The sequence below is a fragment of the Jaculus jaculus genome, chromosome 8 (genome assembly GCF_020740685.1).
Source record: "Jaculus jaculus isolate mJacJac1 chromosome 8, mJacJac1.mat.Y.cur, whole genome shotgun sequence".
NCBI lineage: Eukaryota > Metazoa > Chordata > Mammalia > Rodentia > Dipodidae > Jaculus > Jaculus jaculus.
In genome coordinates this window covers 65755955-65763968 of record NC_059109.1, presented here as the reverse complement: position 1 = coordinate 65763968, position 8014 = coordinate 65755955, and the positions used below count along the sequence as shown (strand labels likewise).

General features: G+C 38.5%; 1 non-coding gene across 1 annotated transcript; it reads right to left on the bottom strand.

Annotated features, from left to right (window-relative positions):
* Positions 1–5804: 5804 nt before the first annotated feature.
* On the bottom strand, positions 5805–5913 carry LOC123463145. The gene has a single exon (XR_006638753.1). It is a non-coding gene; the product is annotated as a U6 spliceosomal RNA (small nuclear RNA).
* Positions 5914–8014: the final 2101 nt, after the last annotated feature.

Below are 8014 nucleotides of genomic sequence, written 5' to 3'. Positions count from 1 at the left end.
ACAATTAAAAAAACACTGAAGAGAATAGGTAAGTAAGGTTTATATCTCAACATAATAAAAGCTACATACAAAGTATGCAAAGCCCAAATTATACTTAATGGGGAAAGACTGGAGGTGTTCCCATGGAGATCAGAAACAAGACAGGGGTTCCCAATTTCACCCCTACTTATCCACATATTACTAGAAGTCCTAGCCCAAGCAATAAGACAGGAGAAAGATATAAAAGGGATACAAATTGGATAGGACGAAGTCAAAATAACCCTTTTGCAGATGGCATTATCCTATACATAAGTGATCCCAAAAGACTCTACCATAAAATGTCTAAAGGTGATAAATGTCTTCAGGAAAGTGGCAGGATATAAAATCAACACACAAAAATCAGTAGCTCTCCTATACACAAAAGATAAATATATAGGGAAAGAAATCAGTGAGGTTGTCCCATTTTCAACAGCCACAAAAAGTCAAATACCTTGGAATAACACTAACCAAGGAGGAGAAACACCTATATACTGAAAATATAAAAACACTCAAGAAAGAAACTGAGGAAGACATGAGAAGATGGAAAGACTTTCCATATACCAACATAGATATAATTAATATTGTGAATGGCAACTCTACAAAAAGTAATATATAGATTCAATGCAATACCAATAAAAATCCCAGCATCATTCTTCACAGAGATAGAAAAAGTTATCTCAAAATTTATGTGGAATGGAAGAAGGCCTTAGATATCCAAAAATATCCTTAGTCAAAGAAACATCTCTGGAGGTATCACCATACTCAATCTAAAGCTAAACTACAAAGCCATAGTAACAAAAACAGCATGGTACTGTCATAAAAACAGACATATAGACCAGTGGAACAAAACTGAAGACCCAGCCCTTAGTTCAAGCAACTATAGCTACTTGATCTTTAACAAAGGAGCCAACAATGTTCACTGGAGAAAGGACAGCATCTTCACCAAATGGTGCTGGTCAAATTGGATAACATATGTAGAAATATGAAACTAAACCCATTCCTTTCACCATGCACATAAATCAACTCCAAGTGGGTTAAAGACTTCAACATAGGACCTGAAACTCATAATTTCCTGGAAAAACAAAATAGGGAGAACTCTATACAATGTAGGAGTGGGGAAATTCTTCCTGAATAATCTCACAGTATCCCAGGAAATTAAACAGTCACTCAACCAGTGGGATTTCATGAAGCTAAAAAGCTTTTGTACAGATAAACATACCATAGACATAGCAAACAGACTACCCACAGAATGGGAGAAAATCTTTACCAGCCATACCATTGATAGAGACCTAAAATCCAGAATTTACAAAAACCTACAAAGGCCCAAATAATACTTAATGGAGAGAGACAGGAGGAATTCCCATTGAGATCAGGAACAAGACAGGGATGTCCTCTCTCACCTCTGCTTTTCAATATAGTTCTGGAAATCCTAGCCCAAGCAATAAGGCAGGAGAAGGAAATAAAAGGGATACAATTTGGAAAGGAAGAAGTTAAGTTAGCTCTATGCACTGATGACATGATTGTATATGTAAGAGACCCGAGAGACTCCATCCCAAAACTCCTGAAGGTAATTAACTCCTATAGCAAAGTAGCAGGATACAAAATCGATGTACAAAAATTGGTAGCATTTCTGTATGCAAATGACAAAGACACAGAAAAAGAAATAAAGGACATAGTCCCATTTTCAATAGCAACAAAAAAATAAATAAAATACCTTGGAATAACATTAACCAAGGAAGTAAAAGATCTATACAACGAAAATATAAAAACTCTCAAAAAAGAAATTGAGGAGGACTTGAAAAGATGGAAAGACCTCCCATGCTCCTGGATAGGCAGAATTAACATTGTGAAGATGACAATCCTACCAAAGGCAATATATAGATTTAACACAATTCCAATTAAAATCCCTACAGTGTTCTTCACAGAGATAGAAAAAATGATCTCAAATTTCATATGGAAAGGCCTCGCATATCCAAACATATCCTCAGCAAAAGAAATACCTCTGGTGGCATCACCATACCCGATATAAAGCTATATTACAAAGCCATAGTAATAAAAACAGCATGGTACTGGCATAAAAACAGGAGTATAGACCATTGGAATAGACTTGAGGACCCAGATTTTGGGCCAAGCAACTATAGCTACTTGATATTCGACAAAGGCCCAAACAATATAGACTGGAAAAAAGATAGCATCTTCAACAAATGGTGTTGGACAAACTGGATAACCACATGCAGGAAACTAAAACTTGATCCACACATTTCACCATGCATGACACTCAAATCCAAATGGATAAAAGACCTCAACATAAGACCAGAAACTCGAAAACTACTGGAAGAAAATTTAGGAAGTACTTTCCATGATATAGGAATGGAAAAAGACTTCCTGAATAAAACCCCAGTGGCTCAAGTTCTTAAACAGTCACTCAACCATTGGGATCATATGAAGCTGAAGAGTTTCTTTACAGACAAGCATATAATAAACAAAAACCTAAACAATAAAAAAAGAAACAATTCATTCAAAAATGAGGCAGAGTACTAAATAGAGAATTCTCAGTAGAATAAATACAAGTGGCTAATATTCACTTAAGAAAATATTCACAATTCCTTTTTTTTTATTATTATGTATTTATTTATTTGAGAGTGACAGACACAAAGAGAAAGACAGATAGAGGGAGAGAGAGAGAATGGGCGCGCCATGGCTTCTAGCCTCTGCAAACGAATTCCAGACGCGTGCGCCTCCTTATGCATCTGGCTAACGTGGGCCCTGGGGAACTGAGCCTCAAACCGGGGTCCTTAGGCTTCACAGGCAAGCACTTAACTGCTAAGCCATCTCTCCAGCCCACAATTCTTAACCATCAGGGAAATGCAAATTAAAACAACTATGAGATTCCACCTTACACCAGTTAGGATGGCAATCATTAAAAAAAAACAAACAACAATAAATTTTGGCCAGTATGTGGGGAAAGAGAAACCCTCCCTGACTGCTGGTGAGAGTGAAAACTTGTACAATCAAAATGAAAGTCAATATGGAGACTCCTGAAAAGGATGAAAATAGAGCTACCAACTGACCCAGCTATTCCTATATTGGGAATCTACTCTAAAGACTCCACACTCCACTGCACAGATATTTACTCAACCATGTTTATAGCTTCTCAATTCACAATAGCTAAATCTGGAATCAACCCAGATGTTATCATTTAGTGATTATATAATGAAGATGTGGTACATATACACAATGAAATTCTACTCAACACTAACAAAACATGATACAATTAAATTTGTAGAAAAATGGATGGACTTTGAACAGATCATTCTATGTGAACTCCTAGAATCACAGAAAGACAAATGTCACACGTTCTCCCTCTTCTATGGCTTCTAACCTAGAACACCTTGAGTTGCAGGAATACCTGATAGGCATCTCAAGGGTTGAATAGTAGGGATGGAAGTTTTTTGGGGGACGGGTAATGAGGGGAAATACATACAAAACTGAATCCAAAATGAATTTGTTCCATAGAAACCTTTCTTCTGGATAGCCGATTAAATGGTACAACCCTCAACAGGAATATATGGAGTTGTCTGGTAAGAAGGGCCCTGAAGAGGGTGGAGTAAACATTTAGCTCTGGCTTGTAACTCCCAGTACCAGAAAGCCTCTACAACTCACAATAAGCTGTTGATCAGACAGACCTACGAGGTGCCTAAAGACAGGCTTCTGTCAAAGCACTTGATTAACCACCTGAGATAAAAGGGAAGACACTGTTGCTGAAGATGCCACATGCTGCTGACACAGAACATTGAAAGATCTGACTGGGAACTTGAAGGCAGCCCATCCCCATAGTATCTGCCCATAGAGTGCTGGAAAGTGCTACATGAGCTGCTTGGAGAAAACAACCAACAACCTTTTGTGCTAGCATGGGACACTGCTGTACAGAAGCAACCAGCCTAACAAGATGGACATGCCTGTGCAATAGGGGCATCCAGCCTAGGTGGGTAACCCATGGCTGTCTGATTGGCTAAAAGATCCACTCAGGGGAAACAAATCCACAGGTGGAAATGGGACCCAAATCAATATCCCATGAAGAACAAGATCATGGACTCCAGTGAGAAGCTCCCACTGGTCTTTAGCCAAAAATAGACATTACACCCATTAAAATCTCTCTTAATTAACAACACTTATCCCACTGAACCTATGTTGACTTCATCCTCCTTAGGAATTTTTTTTTTTCAGAAGGCAACAAGAACTGAGATAAACCACCCCTCACTCATTAGCCAGGCCCAGGTGAAACCACAGAGGAATTGATGAGATGCCTAAGAGTGTTGCTTCCACGGAGAGCCTGAAAACCTGTGCCAGGATGATGGCAACAGACACTGAGGATACTCAAAACATATCAAAGCAGAAATCCAGAAGCTGCTGAAAGCACAACACTAAAGTGGACTTAAAGCACACCCACCATGGCTCAGGGAACTTTGAGAAAGAGGGGGCAGAAAGATGGTAAGTGCCACAGAGTAGAAGGGAAGATCCAGAGGAACTGCCCACCCACCTCACAATGACTGACTCATGTTCTCACATCTCAAAACCCACAATCCCAGGGGGGGATACCAGCAATCCCACTGAGGAGAGCCCCAGTTGAACGGGTGCAGGGAGGAGGGAAATGATGGCACCAGCATATGATGTGGCCACACAAAATTTCTACATACATATATATTCCTGGATCTACTTTATTCAGCAAGCCCAGACCAAATAAATACAAGCCACTCTTCAAACCCTCTGAGGTTTTCCACCTGCATGGGTAAAGCCCTCTTCCACCGGCATCAGATGCTTGTCTGTCCTCATTCTCAGTTCCAATTAGAGAAAATATTTTACAGTTTGCCCTTTCCTCAGGCTGTCTGGGAGATCCACCACGTGAACTCATCCAGAACCATGAGCTTGCCAAGCTGCTCCAGATCATGGGACTTTCAGGTGACTTGAAATTTCAAGATCCCCATTCTATGCAAGAGAACTTGAACATTGTTTTGATAACACATAAGAGGCGAGAGGTAATAAAGTACAATAAATATCTGTATAATAAAGGTAATATGGGAAAGCTGAAATGGTATTACCACTGCTAGTAAAATCAGTACAGCACAGAATATTTATCTTCTTCCTCTAGGCTTCTTGTCAAGGCGATGGCAAGCAAATAAACAAAATTCTATTATGGTGGTTGTAATACTTTCTAGTGACCCTCAGGAAACTGAATATTATACCTTTTATTTCCTCCTCAGTGCTCCAAGAATATCCTGGAGTACATCTTTATCTCCATGATTTTTTTATTATCAGGAACTTCACTATACAGACATACAGTAATTTGACCATGTTCCCATCCAATTATCCTCTTTTCTCTCTTCACCCCACTCCAACCCCTAAGGACCATCCATTTTTAAAGTAGTCCTTCCTCTGCTTTGTTCTCTTGGTCCTTTTGTCCTCCTCTGTCCTTCATGCCAAAGTCTTGTGTTGCAGAAGTATCAGGAACCACCAGCAGGTTATAAATGTACAAGTCATTTTATGTCAGGAGGGCAGTGCCCTAACAAATGCCTGCACACACCATGGCTTTTACATTCTTTCTGCCCTCTCTTTCACAATGTTCCCTCAGCCTTGGAGGTTATGATGAAAATCTCCTTTAGTGTAGTGCTGAGCTCTTGGGAGCCTCTGATTTTTCTACTTGGATGAATTTGATTCTCTTTAATATCCACCACCATCTCCACAGAGTAGATTCTTTGGCCAGCAGTGAGTATAGCATTCATAGTCATAAAAATAGTAAACCCTTCACAAATTTGGTGTGTTATCTTTGCATAGGGGCAATTGCTAATCTCCCCTGTATTGTTCCAATTTTATTATCTGAGCCACAAAAGTGAGCACTATCTGTATATTTTTGTTTGAGTCTCATGCTTGTCATTTCTGAAGTTCTTATTCACCCATTGTGGGTACATTTTGAGCTTTATATTTTATATCATCTCTAGCCCAAATTCAGCCTTATTTTTTAACACAAAATAAGCCATGGACAACAGTTTATAAGTATATTCACAAGTATTCCAATAATATTTTATTCACAAACATTAAATATTAATTTTACATAATATTCATGTGTCAGAAATTATTAGCCTTTTGAATTTTTTCTTTTCCACTTAAAAATACAAAAGAGACTCAACTTACAAGGCAGACAAAAACAGGAGGATTTGTCCCATGGGTCCTATTTTGTTTACTCTTATATAAGCTAAAGTCATAAGAGGTTCTTATTCATCCCTGGATGGTCAGTGTCAAGTGCAGCATCTGCTCCAGAGAAGTTCAGTAACCATAAGTTGAATGGTAGACTCAATGGCAATTATAATTTGTCCTTATGATAATCTTGGATAGGTAATTTAATTTGTGTCAATTTAGTTTTGTCTCTGCCACAAAGTCCCAAGTTTCTAATTATTGTACCCTAACTTCAACCTCATCTCTTGATATAAAGATTGTACTAAAGTTTATTTCTTGCCTTTTTACTTGGTTCCTGGTTCATCTTTGTGTTCATTTCCTTAGAATATAGGTGCTGTGCTTTGAATTTGGTGTCATTCAGTTTTGACCCAGTGACTATATCTCCAATACTATCAGCCCCAGATGTCTCCAATAATCTGTTTACAAACACACACACACACTTTTTAGCCTGGTGAGTGCTGGTCTCAGGAATACACAGTGGATGATGAGAGAGGTATCTTCTCTTTCTTTACTAGAATTGATGACCTTACACTTATGTAAAGATACAAGATATAGGCAGGTCAGGTTAAGGCATGACTACAGAGAGAGGCATTGCTTAAGATAGAGAAATTTAACAGACTAAATACCATGACCCAGCTCCACCTTCACCTCAGCAGTCTACAAAGAAGCATGCTCACAGTAATGGTACAGTAATGGTGGTGACTGCCAGCCCCAGGTCACATGGTGTCACTCAGGGGCACCAATATCACACCCAGACGATTCTACCTCCACAAGCATTGACTGTACACAGGGGCATCAATGGAAATGAATGCAAAAGTTCAGCCCAGAACAGCTACTGTGTTCATTGAGACCAAGTCTACAGAGCTCTAGCTCAGACCTGGTCAATAGCTAAGCAATTCACAGAAGACGCCTGGGCACTCCCAGAAGCATTCAGGGTCAGGGCTCAGTAACATCTTATTTCCCATGTGTATGCAATCATAAAGATAAGTGGTTGTGAACTGACTGAAAATCAACTGTAGTATGCCTGGTATGTAGCAGCCATTTCGTAAACATGCATAGACAAAATGATTGAACTCCATCTATGGACATCTGTGTCATCTGTTTAGTCTACATTACATCTACCACTAAAACCATGTCTGGCAAAAATAAAAAGTATGTGAAAAAATATTTGTTTAATGAATGAATGTTGAGTTTGTGCTCTTTCATTTATTTTTAATATATTCTATAATATGATTGATTATGAGGCTCCTTTTTAAAGCAGTATGTAAACTAACAAGTCAGAAGGAAAAATCCTTTGTCCTATATTCTGATTTATGTTTGAAAACATGTGATCACCCATCCTAATCCCATGCTTAGGCTCCACTTTCCTGAGAAGTTGCAGCTACCATTAACCTCCTGTACAGAAGCTTATAAATTAGACTGGCTTTTTGTGGATAACAGTGCTGATGATGTTTGAATATCCATTTAATAGCATCCAGTGCCAGTGTTTTCTTAATGTGGTTTCTCTTGTAATTCTGACAGCTTTATGAATGCTTCAGTAACTTTCAACTAAATCATTGGAGTTTCAATTGGCATCTTTAAGCCCTGCAGATAGATCTGTAACTATATTATGCTAATAAATAACTACATCTCAGGTAGAAGGTGGAAAATAATCTAAACTAACATACAAGATAATAATACAGGTTCTTAAGTTTGAGCCAAACCTAATTCACTTATTTTCCCCTTCAGTGCTCCATGGTATACTAGCCAATTAAAAATAATATTG